Source organism: Cavia porcellus, unplaced genomic scaffold (genome assembly GCF_034190915.1).
Source record: "Cavia porcellus strain 051 isolate PalLab524CR breed Dunkin Hartley unplaced genomic scaffold, mCavPor4.1 scaffold_13, whole genome shotgun sequence".
Lineage (NCBI taxonomy): Eukaryota > Metazoa > Chordata > Mammalia > Rodentia > Caviidae > Cavia > Cavia porcellus.
Window position 1 is genome coordinate 46806462 of NW_026947496.1, and position 18194 is coordinate 46824655.

An 18194-nucleotide genomic window follows, 5' to 3' on the forward strand; every position below is an offset into this window, starting at 1 on the left:
TTCTCCTCTCTCTGCTTTGGTTCTGTCTGTGCCCCTGTGTATGAGACAGTGCCACCCATGTTTGGGGTAGGTCTCCTCCTCAGTTTACTGCACTAATTGCCAGTCATCTCTGGAAACCTTTCATAGACAAGACACACTGAGAATTATGCTTCTCTGATGTTTTAGGCCACAGATAGGAAACCTTTTAGAGATTGAATGCCCACACTGTACTCTAAAACCCACTTCCTTATCACAAAGTGTTAACACTGCAGTTAAACCTGAAAACTGAGGTTTTGATTTAGAAGAATGACTCACATTAACACCTCTGTCTTAAAAGAAATACAATAATCTTCACGCCATAGGTTCACCACTACTGTCTTAGGCATTCTTAATCTAATTAAGCTGGTGATCAAGATGGATCACTGTACATTTATATGGATTTATATGCATCATCATGCATGCACCTCAGCTTTTAGGTGCATATTTAGGTTTTAGTTTACACTTATGTCTGACAACTTTTAACTGATGCTTAGCCAAATATTAATTTTATTTTTTATAAATGGAACTTTTATAAATGGAACTTTATTTAAAGAGGGGAATTTAAAATTATCTCATCAGTGCCTAAGTTTCCATGATTCAGATAAATCATTTAAGAATGCTATATTATTTTCCAATCACACAGATAAGGTGTTTTGTTTTGTTTTGTTTTTGAAGAAAGTTTTTTGATGCATTTTTATTGTTGTTGTAGTTGCTGTTAATTTATTCAACCAATATGTGAATGCTCTTGTGGTGAGATACTTTGCGGTCTTCAGAACACACAGAGGTGAATTTCTAGTACTGTTGACATATATCAAAAACCCATACTATGGGCTTATAATAAAGAACAAGTGGTGCGAATATAGAGATATATCTTCCCCTTGACTTATTTTTCACTGGAGAAGAAAAAAGAATCATATTTTCTGTTTACTAAAGATTTTGAGCAGAATAAATATCAAAGCTTTATAAGAATCCAAATAAAATCTTTCAGGAACCTAATTTGTGTAGAAAAAAAATTGATATGCCAGTAAGATCAGAATATACTAATGAAATAAAGACAAATCCCATAAATCCTTGTGAATCGATAAATACTTTGGTCTGCTTCCAAGTAAATCTCAAGGACCTTCTAAGCTACAGGAGTGACCACAGCTCTGTTTCTGTGCAGTCTATCACCCTACTTGTCATATATTATTATATGAGCAATTTTTCCAGGAATGTCGTCCTTTTGCACTTACATTTTGGTCTTTCGTTCATCTTTGGTCTTTTTCTCTATGTGGAGGTCAAACCATCCCTGCTGTTTGGTTGCATGTATGAATCTACTTCTCAGTGATGACAAATCGGTTTCACCAGCTCTTCGGTCATTTAAAATTGAGCCAGACAGACATAAAACTGGAGAGAAAGATGGCACAAACAATTCTCCACTATCCACAAGGAGCTGACCAGTTAGCATGGAGCTTCTAGGCTTTTAAAATCCTGTTTCCAATAATCATACCTCTTTAGGAAAAGAATCGACTCAGAAATATATATCCATTATTCCAGATGGAAGCCCTGTAGTAATGTCAGAGAGCAGGTGATGACTTTTATTGGAGTATTTCTTAAACCTAAACTCACTCAGTATTTAGTTTTGGTAAACAGAAAAACATCAAATATCTCAAAGAGTTAAGGTCACGGGTAGGGTCACCTTATTCTATCACAATAGTCTAACCACACACAGCTGACCTGATATTCAGGTTGACCAGGTGGTGGGCTGTTACAGTTTCCCAGCTGAGATATTCTGGATAGGATGCTCCCATTTTCATTTTGCATAAGGCCCTGAAAATTATGCAGCTGATCTTGACTACAGATACATTTGCAAAGGCAAATGGGTCACATAAAGAGGTCTAGGAACTACTTTGCAACAACATTGATCCTAAAGAGGCAAGGCTGGGAATGCCACACATTATCCAGGGATCCCACACTTCTGAGCACACACACCAGACATCAGACCAAGGTACTGAAAAGACAGCTGTGAGATTAGGCTTCCTGCACTTTTCAGATGGAGGAAGAATAAAAGAAAAAGATTCATTTTTCTATTATTAGTACTATAATCTTTAGGCAGTGGCCACCTGAGAAAAAATTGGCATCCATTAAAAAGAAAAAAGAAACTGGTTTGAGAGAGAAAATCCATAGCATTCCAAAATAAAATAACTGAAGACCTTTACTCTCTTAGATACCCAAGGGTGCAATTTGGGAAAGGGTGTACGGCAGATATAATCGCCTATATGTCTGAAAATTTTGTTTGCATTCCTTTGAAAAAGACAATGGAAAAAAAAATCAAGTGTTCACCCAGGAAGCTTAACGAAGCTGTTGGGTCTGGTATCAGACAAGCAGCATTGAAACACAGAAGACTCATCACAAACAGCTTCAGCAAATCCATTAACACTTGTGGTTGCCCAAAGAACTAGAAGGACTTAAAGAATAGACTCTTGGTGAACGCTGCCACCCGAGTGAGTCAATTCTGGTGGTCAGATTTGCAAGAGATGAAACAAGTGTGGAACAAAGAAAATGCACAAGTTAACATGGTAACACTACTAAGGTCATCACTAGTCATGACCCAAACTTATTATTAAATGCCCTCTATGAACACTCATTAAAGCACTTTACTTGTATTAATTTAATATTTGCAACAACCCTTGAGGAAATAGTACCCATACTTATAGAATGAAGAATTGGAGGCACCCAGGAACTTATGACTTTATCTCAATCATAAGTCAGTAAAGGTGAGGTTAAGTTCTCACTCCAGCTTAAACCCCAGGTTATGTTTTAGGCATCATCACCACAGTTGCAAAGGCTGTCCCTGAGGCCAAGATGAAGGAGAGAGTTGTGGTCAAGCCCCCAGGCTCTTCTGATCAGCAAAGCCCTTACATATATTCACAGTCTTGGCCTGAGCATCCTCATCCCTTGGCTTCTGTAGCTGGAGGCTTTGGCAGAGGTCTTCTGTCTGGTTCCTCTGTCGGGAGGATTGGGGAGGGGGCTGAAAGCACTTTCCCTACTCTGACTCAGGGCTCAGTAGGTTTCTGCTCTTGGCCCCACCTTTATCCTTCCCCAAAGCCAGGAAATTTTGGGGGGTTCCCTTAAGTATGAGACACCCCTGAAATGACACCAATCCACCAATCCTGTCCCACAAGATTTCTCAGGAGGGGGAGAGGGATCTTGTGCAGTGGTGCCTTCCCCCACTCTAGCCCCTCAGTCCACTAGCACAGTGAGTGGTTAAAGTCTTAGCTCTTTCATTTTTCCTTAGATTTAATCAGCTGCTCTAAACTTGGCAACTCAGCTCTCTCCGAAGCTCAGCTGAGCTCCTGACAGAGGTCTGTTTCATTTTGTTTTCTTGTTCCCCACGTTTAATGAATGTCACACTAGATGAAACAAATGTGCTCTGAATGCCGGAGGGAGGACTCTGGTGCACTGGCTCTGCCTTTCCTGTAGCAGCCCCACTCCTGGGCTGGGCCCCTCACGTTTGTCTGAAGATGTTGTGGAAATCGTGAAGGAAATACATGCAGGAATTCCCAGAACGGAAGTGTTGCCAGTGCACAGATGCTGTATTCCTCAAAACTAATTTGTTTGCGCGATACCTGTCATTGGCAGGTGATGCCAGCTTTCTTCAGCATATGCGTGAATAAAATTTTATGCAATCACCTTTGTAACCCAGAAGCCTTTCTCAGGCCTCTCAGTGTCACTGGGGGAGCCTGCTGGGAACAAACCTTTGAGCAGGGGGTTTATCACAAGTAAACATGCCAGAAAGTCTTTAGTGGAACTGACATTTCTTTTCTGCTATTTTATGTCAACTGAATAATATGAAACCAAGCCAAATTTCTCCACATAAACATCAATATGTTTTTAAAGACATAGTCTTCAGAAATGATTCTGGTTCTGTAGAAGTTCACCAGCCCCTTCTCCCATAGAATGGCAGCTATTGGATAAATTTATGAGTCAGTGAATGAAGAAATTAATAACATGTACCATTTATTGAAATATTTTCTTCTGCAAACCCTACACTCTGTGCTAGGAGCTTTAAAATCTTTTACATCATGTAAATTCAATGAGAGAGAGAGAGAGATCATTAGCACAGTTTTGTAAATTGTCCCAAAAGGTATATAGTAACTTTGTTAATGTTACCCAGCTTTACAGAAAGATAAAACTTAAACCAGTACATTTGGGCTCCAAGTTACACTGCCTTTCCATATTTGCATACCCTGTTGCTGTAACAGATTCTTCAGGTGAGAAACTGAGAGGTTATTTACAAAATGAAACTGTTGACAGCTCATCATCCCACAATAGACAGAACAATAACATCCTCTTTTTTGCTAGCCCCAAAGTATGGAAAATAAGATGCCCAGGTTCAAACCACCAATCCTCCCTGGAGAAAACAGACTTTATAAGGAACCTCAGTAATTAAATGAACTAATGGCCACCCACCTCAAATAATATCTGAATAAATGAAGAATTCAAATACTCTTTTTTAAATTTGACTTTATTTCAAAGAATATTGTGATTAGAAAAGATCAACCTTAACAGGAGTTTTAAATATATCCATATCTTAGGAATTTAGCCTTATGAAATATTGGGAAAAGGTTTAAATACAAAATTTAAATCAAAGGAATTTATAACAACAAAAAAACACATATTTTTAACAATGGATCAGTATACTTAAATGGTCAGTTGCAAACAAGTGTCAACAAGATTTTATTCAAATAAAATATGAAAAGCATAAAATTATTTACAGGCTGAGATAAAAGTGTAAAATAGTATGCAGAACAACAGTCTAAAAGGAAAAACACTAACATTTGAGTGAATGTCCGTTAGAATGTTGAGACTACAGGAACATTTTTTTTTCTCACACTATTATGCACATTCAGTTTGCTTTATTGAACATGTGCTGTTTAAGAATAGAATATATTTAAAAATTACAACTGCAACCATAAGCTGGTCATCCACAACACACCTCCTGAAACTGTAATGTTGCACATGCTTACCTGGGAATTTAATTAACATACAGGGTTGGCATAAATTTACAAAGCTGAGATTCTGAATTTCAAGCAAACTCCTAAGTTCTGTTTGTCTGGGGACCACAGTCTGAGTGAGATTTCATGACCAACAAACACTAGTCACCGAAGATCTCTTAAATCCAAGAGTTAAAGACTTAGGAAGCTTCCTTTGTAAATTCTCCCCCAGTGACACCTATGCTGTGGTAGTGCCAGCCTGGCCCTTTCCCAGTTGCCCTGGGTCCACTCCACTTTTAAGCTCTGCCATCCAGCTCATGAGGTTTTCTTCTCCTGGGTAACCTTCTTTTGCCCTGTTTTGAAATTAAATTCCATTTGTTCTGCTCATGTTGGCACAAAAATTGTCTCAAGTTAGCTTAATAAAACCGTCACTAAAACAATTTTCTTGAGTAGTGTAATTATAGAGCTAGTAATTAGACTCCTCACTAAATGAATAGTGTAGTTAGATTACATTTAGAAAAGCTCCACACACCCCATTCCATTTTAATCACCCCTTAAATGCAATCCTATTTGTTTGCATGAAAAGGCTTTTTAGATGGTAATAGCAAGACCATCATGTACACTCTTAGAAGATTATGCTACCTATAAAGATAAGGAGATTTGGCACCTACCACCTTACCCACTGTATCCCCTGTAGCGAGGGGGTGGAACAGGTGGAATGAACTGCCTCTGCAGTTGATGCTACAAGACACTGAACTCTGATATAGATCTCTCCCATATCTGCCAGGTTACACAGTCCCTTCATAAAGATCCCCTGGTGAGGCTTTGCTTTCTCTTTTCCTGTCCTCTCCTCCAGAGTCTTCTTTGAGTCAGCAACTTCTGTACAAGTTTTTGACTAAGTTGCTTGCTTTAGCGTTCAATTTTGTATTTCATTTTATAATCTGTTTCTCTTCTCTTTGTCCTTAAGGCACCTGCTTTACCAAAGCAGCTGTAGGACCAGAGATGACTTTGGACTTCCAACGTCATCCCGTAGGACTCAGCATGAGCTCTCAGTCTGCAGTGGAGGCCACGGGGAGGTTCACTTTATTTCCAAGCACCGTGCAGTTTCCCATGAATGATAATGTGACTTTGACCTGTATTATATTTTCCAAAAGACAGCAATTCTAACTGCTAATAACCAGTGTTTGGGTGTTTAACACTGTGTTACTGGCTTGAAAGGTATCCCACCACTTCATCTGTGGAATAATTCCTCTTTCACAGGCTCAAAGAGGATAGGTAGTTTGCTCAAGTGCCATCAGCTAAGGGATGGCAAAGCAGAGATGGTAACTTGTGCTTTCCTAACTTCAGACCCAAATTTTTAACCAGTATGCTCATCAGAGTTGAACACAGTCCCAGATGCCAGGCAAGAGAGTCACATGAGACCAAGAGGCTATGGTTCTCTTCCCACAGGCTGGTTAGCCAAGGGCTTTGACAGGCCAAATGGCAAGTAGTTGAAAATCTCTGGCAAGAGTTGGATAGCCCATGTTTTAGACTCATGCTTCCCAAGAACTGCAGAGCCTTAAATAGGTCGTAAAGCCAGAGAATCAGCAGAGAGTGCATTTTCAAGTCTCCTACAGGTTGGCAGGGAAAGTGGATCTGGTGCTAAGAGTGGCCCTGTGTTTCCCACATGCCTCTGGTCTTTAATTGGGAAACTTCATTTCCTTATCAATTAAATGAGAAACATTTCATGTGTGCCTCTAACATCTCCGGAATGTGTGTGTGTGTGTGTGTGTGTGTGTGTATGTAACCTCCCATTACCCAAAATGTGGTAAGTTATTAAAAGCAGTTTGTTAAATGAAAAATATTATCACATCTAAATTATTATCATTATGACTTAACCAAATTCAGAATACGAATTGCTCAATAAACTGAGCTGATGTTTGGAATAGTTTTGGTGTCTATGGCATATCAAAGTAATATTATATTACATATAAATATTAACTATATTTATATTTTGCTTACTAACATATCATCCTACAAGTAAGTTACTTGCATAGATGCTGTAAGCCTATTTTGACAGTTTATTTTTTATCCTGGTTTCAATTTGCATGCTTTCACTGTCCTCTTCAGTAATAGAATTGCTCTGTTCTCGGCTGATTGATTCTAGGAATTTGCTGGATGCTGCCAAACTATGACATATTTGCATTTTTAAGTCTTGAAATGTTCTTTCAGTTTTTAAAAGGAGTTTATTTTGAGGGAATATATGACTTCTTGAACTAATGGCAAATTAAATTAATAAAATTCATACCTGCTGTGGGCAATGATTATATATCAAAGGGAAAATAAATCAAAGGCTAACTTCCACCCTCGCTAATTGAACGCATTTCCCATTCATTTTGGTAGGAGTACATTCTGTTTGGGATTGTAATGTTAAGGCGTAGAACAAACAATCTGATTCCCTTTCAAGTCGCTTTTTTCTCTAGCCTTCTCTTGCTGAAATTTGCATTGTGGACATTGTTTTCCTGCCCTCCAAACCGCTATCAAAGTTTTCCTTCAACTGTCACTACATAACACACTTACAACATTTTCCTTATGGAAATATGTTTAATTGGTTTTTAAATGTGTTTACTGATGACGTGTTAACACCAATTACATATTTTAATGACACTGAATAAAGTTAACATAGAATAAGACTCAAGTCTGGAATGCAGACGTATTTTCCACAAGCTCTTTTATATATAGATTCTGGTGCTATCCAGCCTGGGATATAATCTTCTCATTGAATGACACCTCACACTATCAATTAATGTCTTTATATTGAAGCCAATTTAAGTGAATTTTTAAGTGATATAATCTTGACAATACTGATGAATCACACAGATTTATTTAGTGTACATTTTCTGGAGATCATAAATCGAAGCCCATCTGACGATGGGAAAATTAGACACTGTATTGTGGATTAGTATAAATTTATACTAACAAATATATATCCCAATGTATATGTTTATGGGTCCAAATCTTACTCTTGTGTCATTTCTGTCAGAAAATTTCCCTGAGTGTACAGATGTCTGAATGTACAGTTTTGTCTCTGACTCAGTGTCCTAGAAGTTTGTTAGGATCTAAAACGAGTGATAGTAGCTTTCTAGCTCTAAATTCATCATATATCATATTAAAATTTACTTAGTGCTTTCATAAGCAGTGCAACATCGGTGGATGGCAAACCGTATGGAATAATTAAGTACAAAAAGGCAGCCATTTAGAGAAAAAATAGCTCAGAGTAAGAGATACTAAACAAACCATCAAATACAGAAAGACATTTGGCCAATTCATACCAAGGGGAAACAATACAGAACAGAAAGATTTCTGGCAAGTATACTGGCAACAAACACTTGGAGGAGATCATGACCAGCTTAGAAAACATGTTATAGAATGGTTATCTTGCAGAATTAAAATTCAATTTATGGCAACAAACTGTCACTTATCAAATACTTTGTGCAAACACATTATAAAGAGATCCATGTTTAATACATACCCCTAATCTCAAAGAATTGATACCTAGAAAATAAAATTAGCAAAATAAAGAAATGAATAAAAACAATTTTCAAAGAGATGGAAGAAAATAATTGATTATTGTATTAAATGCCTAGACTTGAACTTCACCAACTCATTGTTTCCTCAATGACACAGGGAGTTAATAAAATCACTTAGGACACTGGGCCATTTAGAAATAGTGTATGTGAAAGTTCTTTCTTTTATCCTTAGTATCACTGTCTAAGAATAGCTCATGAGCAGGAACTGAAATGCTCAGTGAGTCAATGACTGGAAAAATGAATATGGAAAAGGAGTTCAATAGTGGGAGCGGCAGAAAGGATTCTTCAGGAAACAGAATTTAATATTTTGGGGAAGGATGGATAAATCGGAGAATTCTAAAAGCAGGGCTAGGAAAACGAGTATCAAAGGAATTAGTGAGAGGAAACATTGGAGAGGAAATTTGTCCCTAATTAAATAATGTGGATATATTGTTTTCGAGCACAGCAAAAATACTCAGACCTATATTTGAAAAGATAATAAAAATAACCTAGAGGTAAGTGGGTCAAAAGCAAGATGACAGAGGAAGCAGAAAGAGTATCAAGATGCTTCAGGCTAGATTCTGTTTAGTTTCTATAAAACCTTTTAATTACTAATATGGAAGTCACAGAGAAAATTACCACAAGAAAATTGGGCACAGTAGTGCATACCTGTAAATCCAGCATTTGGGAGGCAGAGGCAGAAGGATCTCCACAAGTTTGAGGCCAGACTGGGCTACATAATGAGTTTAAGACCAGCTTGAGTTGTATAAAGAGACCGTGTCTCAAGAAAGAAAGAATGAAAAAAGAAAGAAAGAAAGAAAAAGAAAATTACCAGTGAGGAAAGTATGCAAAACAGTGTTAAATTTTGTTTCAACTTCATGGAAACATCTTTTAAATAAAATTGTTAATAGCATATCTGTAGGGGTTATTGCCTGACTCACATCCATGTCTGAGATGAGCCTCCTTCTGAGAAGTGTGAGTCATCAGAGCTCTTTGTAAAGAAAATGAATCTGACAGCAGGTGCCCAAATGGACCAGAAAGATACTGTACTCACAGAGAAATGGAAAGTGCTTAAAGAAACTCATATAAACATAATTTAGCACAATTTAACTAAAATTTGTTGTGGGGAAAAGACAACTAAGACATCATGGTGGTATGTTTCTCCATGCAATCTTTGTTTTTGCAGATTAAATATATCTTCCCTAACTGTGCAACTCCCACTCCCTACTGCATTGTTGCCTAGATAAGAACTAACAGCCCAAATTGATGTGCTGACAGCGGTCATTGAAAAGATGAGATGAATGCCTGTTTAGAGAACATAGTAATTCACGGACTGTTGGAATTAGAGTGCTGAGAAATCAAAATGACACCAAGCTTTATAGGTTGGGTGACTGGATGAATGTTAGTCTCATTAAAACAAATCACCAAGTTGAGAATGTTACTCAGTTTTGGACAGGTTGAGTGACAGCTAGGTAGAGAAATTCAACAGAAAGCTGAAATTGTTAGAGCTCAGGGGAAAGGGCAGAACTGGACAAAAAGTCAGGAGACACAGCATTAAAATTGTAGTGGGAGCCGAAAGGGTGATTAATTTCCTAGATTTATAAAGCAATCCCTGTCATGGCTGCTGAAGAAGTACTCGCCAGGTCAGCCTTGTTCTATCCGCGGTCTTGGGAACCCACAAGAGTCAGTTCCCAGTAACCCAGAATGGAAAGAAGCTTGCTGATTTCATAGCACTGCCATGCAAAAGGAGAGAAGACTATGATTTAGTTGATCCAATCAACCTAGGCTGCTAAACCAAATAATTAAGCCTCCTCCACCGCACTTCTATTCACATTCACCGTGCATCTAAATTACTCAATTTGTATAGCTCTATTGATTAGCTATCCAACTCCCCCACTTTGTGCGGGATACAACCTTCTAAGTTTTAAAGGAACTTTCCAATGAACTTCACCTGATTTAACATTCTAATAGCACACAGAATAAACCTACATCAAAAGTTTATTTTATTAAGACTTTTTCACATCTCTAATTCCATTCTAGGAATTAAGGTAAATACTTGAAAAATTGAGTAGATTTTTTTAAAGAGAAGGTTAAAATCATTAAGATCTTTTCTCAATTATTTACTAATATAGAGAATTTCTATCAGATTAAAAGAGATAAAATACACTGAAAAGAAAAATCTTCATTATATAAATGACTAAACACTAACAACAACTACTATACAGCCTAATAAACATGCTGTCATACTAAATTTTGATATTTTGAGTGATAAGTAAGTTGGTTGCCAAGACTACTATATCTGCAGGGTTTCTGTATATATTTTAATTTGAAGAGTTAACATTTCTGCTGGAAGGAGAAATGTAGGCAAGAAGCCTGTGTTTACCTTCCCAATGACCTTAGGCCGGTCATGTGACATCTTCTGGTGATAGTTTTCTCATAGTTGAGCTTAGGCTAAGTTCCTGCCCTTCCAGGAGGCTCCACGGGTTGTTTAAAGCTTTGTCTCAGTGAGTGGGGGCAGTGTGAAGACTGTGAGATTTACTTCATGTGAGTCCATTTGTTTCCCTTCTTCCCCTCCCCCTCCCCCCTCCTCCTCCCCCTCCTCCTCCCCCTCCCCCTCCCCTCCCCCTCTTCCTCCTCCTCCTCCTCCTCCTCCTCCTCCTTCTCCTCCTCCTCCTCCTTCTTTCTGAAGAAATGATTTTATGGCTTACAAATGTTTTTTCAAAAGCTCATGCTGCACTCTTTTGATCCATCCCCTAACCATGTAGAGTTCAAGCAATTGTGTCCAGGGAGATTGATGGCTTAGTCTTGTTAAAATGATGCTTTCCCTGTGGACAGAGAATAAATATCCAGAAGTGTTGGGTTAGGAAAAAAAGGCATAGCACCTGGAGGGCTTCCTGGAGATGGTGTTTGGGGTTCTGTGCTCTAGGCTACCAGATACAGCTCCCTTCCTCAGACCGGAACTACCTGAAGGCTGCCTGACTGCTTCTGTAACTGTGGCCTCTCCAAGCAGCATCACACACAGGTGTGCATGTTCTTGCCCTCTTAGGCTCTGTATTCTCCTCAGGTGCTTCTGTTTTGTTTTTCTCAGCATACTTAACACCTTAACAGAAGGAACTCTGTCTCTTTTTCTAACCCAGTATGCACCACTATTGCAGGGCTCAGATGCCGGTTGAAATAACTGGTTTTTCCATGATTCTGAGGAGCACTAAAGTTTAAAAAGTCAGCATTCACTAAACGTCTTCTTTATTTAAAAATGTTTACTTCTTCTAAATATAACAGCAAGAAAAGATTTTTCAGGCTGAAGAAAAAATGCATTAAATGCAAGATTCAGAAAAGCAGACAGCAGGAACTCAGTATTTCCATCATTGAGAGAAAATCCTCATAGAGTTTCGACGCTGTGCATTTTGGCATTTTCCTATTAGATCTTCCTTTCTCTCACTCCCTCTCTGGATCACATTACATCTCTAATATTGAACCCTACTTCTTTCCATTTAACTGTCGACTATAAATATTCTCATGTGTAATAAAAAATCACGACAGAATCATTTTAAACAACTTTAAATAATATACTTTCATATGTTATACTCCTATTTTTTAAACTATTCCCTCATGATTTGGGATCTTTTCTAACATCCTATTAATTTAAAATAATGATATAGTAAATTTCCTTGCACATAAATTTCCTGTGCACTCCTATTTTCTTACAAGTTAAAATATTGACAAAGTTTTTTTTGTCCTTCAAAGAGTCTAATATGCCTCCTTTTTTTTGTCACCATCACACTATGTCACAGAGAAAAATTAAAACACTAGTGAGCAGCACCAAAGTCTTACTTTATAAGTTTAAAAACTCATAGCTAAGAAACTAATGTTGAAAACCAATGTTCTTTTGGCTTTTGAGAGTAGCCACTTTTGAGAGTTTTTGTTGCTTGTCAGGCATATAAAGCTAAAGGAATTACAGGGTAGACCTTAATGTACAAATACTAGAAAGAGTCAAGATACTTAACCTGTTGCCTGTGAGCAGAATAAACCTTCAATATGTTTCTTGCTGTAATTCTATGTACTTTTATGCATTTATAATTTTTTCTGGAAATAAGCACACATAATTTATCAGATTACAAAGGGGCCAATGGCGCAAAAATACTTGCCTGACTGAGTATGTGGCTGATGAGGAGCAAGTGAGTTCCCCTCCAAAACCAAATGGAGTTTGCTTGAGCCTGGAAGACCTACATGCCAAATAGGGAGATACTGGGGAAGGGTGTTTGAGAAGGGTCTGGGGGGGGGGCAAAAAGAAAGCAGTAAAAAAAGAGAAACTAGAAGGAAAAAATAGAAACAAAGCTTAGTAAATGGTGCTAAATGAGGGGTTGAAGGGAGGGAAGGATAATGTGGAAAAGAGAATTAAGATAGATCATGTACAGGTACAAATTCCCTGGGATGAATGTGGTCATTATGTATGGCAAACACATACTAATATAAAAACTGATTTTAAATATATATGCTACCTCAAATCCAATTATAGTTACACATTGAAATCCATAAGAATATTGGAAATGGGTTCTTCATCCTTTCCCATCCCACTTACCATGGACTGAGTCCTGAGGCAGACCCGTGGCTTCCTTTGTTAATGAGCCAAAGGCTAGCACAGTCCAAGTGGTTGGGCTGAGCAGTATGACGAAGTTCTGGCCCCTCAGGAGGATGGACATACACTTAGTCTGCCCCTACTGCAAGGGGAATAAGTGGGATTATGAGTGAGCAGGTATATGAGACTATTCCAAATGCGACAGTAGCATATCCTGGCATGTGCTGCCAGGAGAGGGTGCCGTATAATCTCATTTGATGCTACCCTGGAGAAAGGGGACTGCTGGAAGAGCCAGCTGGACAGAACGGTTCAGCCCAAGTCAGTGGGGAGGGTACTAACTGTCACAGGCCAGTGGGAAGATAGTGACTGCAGAAGATGGCCTTGACTCTTGAGTATTTGGACCAAATCCAGCACTCCACTCTCTCCTGCTCTGTCTAGATCTGAAATGTGTTGCCAGAGGAACGGCACAAGACAGATTCTGAGACAGAGATGTTTAAATAAGAATGACTAAAAAGCAGAAGTGACAGGCTTTTACTGAAATTGACTGGACTTACTTTCTAATTTCAAGAGGCATGGGAACTTGAAATAGATATTTAGTCCTAGAAAAATAAAGTTCCTCCTCTACTGGTAAATTTCATGATTTATGCAAAGATCATCATGTATTTGGTACACTTTTCTAGATGTCAAACATCTAAACCAAATGATAAGAATTTTATTTTTGCCCTTTATACATACTTTCAATTTTTTTCAGAAAAGCTGGAGTTGTCAAACCTTTTCTCCCTTTTTGATGTCTCATTTTTATGGGTGTGTTGGTCCAAGACATGGGATGCTTGATATGACCTTTGTGCTTTCCCACTCTCATCTGGCATTTTTCCTTGTCCTTCTACAGAACAATTTTTTTTTCAGTGCAAGTTTGAAAGTTACATTTTAAATCAGTTTAAGAAATAAATAAACTCCAACAATAAGAACAAATTCCTCAGCAAAGAAATTCTCAAAGATTCCACTTTCTATGAGATTACTGTATTTTAGAATGAAGGAATGAATTATGTAGTGGCGATGAGTGGTGGCTTATCCAAAGTCCATTGGTCTTTTCCCTGACTACCAAAACCATTTTTATTGGGAGCATCAGAACATCTCATTCCCCAGCCTCTCCTATGGGGAGCCACAACCTTTGAGCTTAGTTCTGGTCACTGTGTAGTGAGTTGAACCTCTAAGTGTGCTAGCACATATGGGATGACACCAAGAAATGACCATAATCACCTTGGACTACTTTTCTTCAGACTTCAGCCAACTCATGTGTTTTTCAAAACACTGTTGAATATATATATATATATCTGAGCCCCACCTAACAGATTCAGACCAAAGAGCTCATACACTCTGTTTCATACCAAGAAAAGTCACCCAAAAAAGTTTGTGCGTATTTCTACAGTCATGGCAGTTGTTACAATGGATTTTGAAAAGCAGTGCAAAGAGAAATCTTATCAAATTCCTATTATACAGTGCTAAGCTGTTGACAAATTCAAGGCTCTGATGGAGAGAGTTTAAGTTTCTATTATGACAGATACTTTGTATCATCTTGAGAAATTTAGAAGTTTAACTAAGCAACTCAGCAGTTGTGTATCCTAAGGTGTACAGGATATGCTCTTAATGCACTAGGAAGTTGTTCTTTGTGTCAACTTGAGAAGTTTAGAAATTTAACGGAGTAACTCAGCAGAGGGTCAGGGTCTTTACTTTGAAAACATTCTGACCCTGTACAAGAGGAGGGCACAGAGTTAGTATAAGTACTATACTCACGGGAGGAGGGGGTACCCTGAATACAGCATAAAGGAGGAAATGGGCTTCCTTTCCAGCTTTTAGCTCATTGCTTTTGCTGTCGTCTGCCACCATGAACCCTTGCTCCTGTGACATGCCTCTCTGCCTTGCAGCCAGCTAATTATAGAATGAAACCTCCATAAACTCTGAGCTAAATAAAACTTTCCTTCCTCAGTTTTGGGAATTGGGTATTTGTCTTAGCAACAAGAGAAAAGTAACCAAGGCAGCTTCTTAACTGTTTATCAACTTGAATATTTGGAGATACTCCTTTTTAAGATAGATAAATAATGACCTTAGTGAAGAATTCCAATTTTATTATGGTACTGAATATGGGTATCAGAGGGGAGGATGCACTTCAGTGCAGCAATGGGGTAGGTGCCCAGTAGCTCCCTGCCATTGGTCCAGGCCATTTTCCAACCCATCAACCATTTGCACTTTTTTAGAATGCTAAATGCCTAAAAAGTGAAGCCCAAACCCTCTAAGTTCAAGATTTAGGTTCTGGTACAATATGGCTCTATTTTAACTTTCTAACTTCTATTTCTCCTACAACACATATAGACTTAACTCACTGTAGTTGAAATGTTGCAGTGCATTTTTCATGCTTTTTTATCTTTGCTTTTACTGTCCTTTTCTGTGTGTGTGTGTTGGGGGGAGAGTTTCAAGAATCAAATTCATGAACTCACGCTTTCCAGGCAGGCACTGTGCCACTGAGCTATATCGCAGGCCCTTTTGCTGCCCTTCTAACTTGTGAGGCTCTTCCTGATGAATCCATCCCTCCCTACTCACATATATTTAACAAATGTTCATTAAATATATGCTATTTTCCAGACAGGTATTATAAGATGTGTTATGATTTTCCCAACAAAATAGACACAGTTTCAATTTGCAGAAAAAAAAATTCCATATAATTACTACTAGTGCTCCCAAAGATTTAGCTCAAATATTTTTGTTGTGAAACCTGTCTTCCATTTTCCTTTCTCAAAATTTCTTTGGGTATTGTTATCCCTTTGCATTCTCATAATATTTTGTAACCAGTTAATCAGTTTACAAATTCATGAATATAGTCTTGTGATATCAATCATATAAACCTACAGGTGATTGTAAGAAGAACAGATGTTCTTATGAGTCTTTTAATTTATGAGTTTCACATACACCTGTCCTTACTTAGCTCTTTAACTTCTCCCCCAGTGCTTCTTGATTTCAGAATCCAAGTTTCACGATCATTTAAAGATTTATTCTTAAGAATTTCATGTACTTGATGATATTGCAAATCATATAACTGTACATATTATTTTCCTTTTGTTGCTCATCTGTAGGTTTGTAGTTGATTCTCAATACTGACCAGCTATCCATACTGTATTAATAAGTGCATTAAATTTAAGCTGTTTGGAAATCCAGTATTGGATTTTCCCCATATAGAGTCGATTCATCTATGTATAATGACAATTTGATTTCTTTCTTTCATGTTATCCTGCATTTTTGTGTTTTCCTGTAGCATTGCATTAGACTGGACTCTGCGGACAACGCTGGACAGAGTGACAAAAAGCAGTATCTTTACTCCTTTGAGCTTCTCAAGGGAACACTTTTAATACATTATCTTTAATTGCCAGTGCATGGGAACCCCTGCTTGTCTCCCTTCCACAAACACAGTGCCTCAGAGGCTGGACAGAGTCAGCTGTGCCCCAGGGCAGCAGCCTTCCCTGAATACTGCATTTTCATCTTGACCTCCCTCTGTGGCATCTCCAGACTAAAGAAAACGCCACTTGGGTTTTCAGACATTCTCGGCTCAGCTTTTCCTCTTCCACCCTGTGCAGTTTGGGAATTCAGCAGACATCTTGGAAGGGAGGAGATGGGCCTGAGTTGGAGTGCCTCTTTTGTTATGCAACCCAGCTGCACTCCTTGGAGCTTCAGGTGTCCTCTGGGATGACGCACTGCTTGCTCCCAGGTACTGCTCCAGGATATAAGGCTGTTACAGAGTCACATTTTCCTGACTCTTAATGTCTACTTTGCATTGCTTAAGCAAGTCTTTGTTGCCTTTGAAAAACAGATGAGTTTTAAATTTTGTCTGGTTTACCTAGTTCACTAAGTGTCAAGGTTTGTCTGTCACAAATATCTCTCTGTTATAAGCAGAGATCTAATAATATATTTTAATGGATATGTAAAAAAAATTTTATTTTGGATTTCAGGCCTTGGAGACAGAATGTTGGAAAGGAAGCAATCCCTGGAGATCTACTATATTCTCTGCCTGAAGAGCAGTCCTGAGGTTTGTCCCAGAATGGGAGAGAGCTGTGGAATTAGAGGACCAGCTGTGGGAGTAAGTGAATGTTGGGGAGACTGAAAGAAATGGGATCTCAGAGAAAGATCTAAGCCACTGAAGAATCAAATACCTCTCTTGGATGTATTCTGGACACTTCCTTGATTTGCCCAAGCCTTTCAAGAAATCATTGGTCACAGATAGAGAGCTCCTCACACTACATATTGCATTGTGTACTGGCTCCATGGAATGTGCTCTCCATCCAAGTTTGGGCATAGGCATTTAGAGAGCTAGATAATGTGAAAATGAGGATATTTTGTAGCTACAATATTGCTAGAGGTATTTTTTTTTAATCTGATAAACACGCAAGTTGCCTCAAAATATCATGCACATTGTATCTGGTCTTTTTTTCTCTGATATTGAACACATTTTCCAAATAGAATAAAACTGTTCCTTAATTAAAAATGCACAAAAGTCTGGAATATTTCTACACAAAACGAAGGTGTTCTCTGGCCATGGACTCTTTTGGGTAATATTCCAGTAGTAATATATCACTTTGCCTATTGTCATACTTTGTTTTCATATGTGGGCATATGTGGGTTTTAAGTGTAAGTGATAGAAAGGTTCTCCTTAGAATGCGTCAACTCAACTAGAGCATAGTCAGTAGCTTTTCAAGTGTGGGGCAGAAGCCAATTCACAGTTTCTGGACAAAGTGTAACACACACTCCTTCACTTACCTGCTCCTCAGGTGTCCCAACATTAATATGCATCTTTCCTTCTCTATAAAGACAACTGTGGAAATGGAACTAACCAGAGGCTCAGGAGTAGTCTCCAATCTGGTGCTAGATTTTGGAGAGACTCAAAGATGTCAGCTTGTGGACCGAACATTTTTTAGTAAGTGTGGTAAGTGAAGGAAAGAGAAATCAGAACAATGAAATGCTTATTAAAGACTTTTTTGGGGGGTTAAGAGGGAAATATTTTGTTCATCTACATTCCTGTGCTCTTTTATA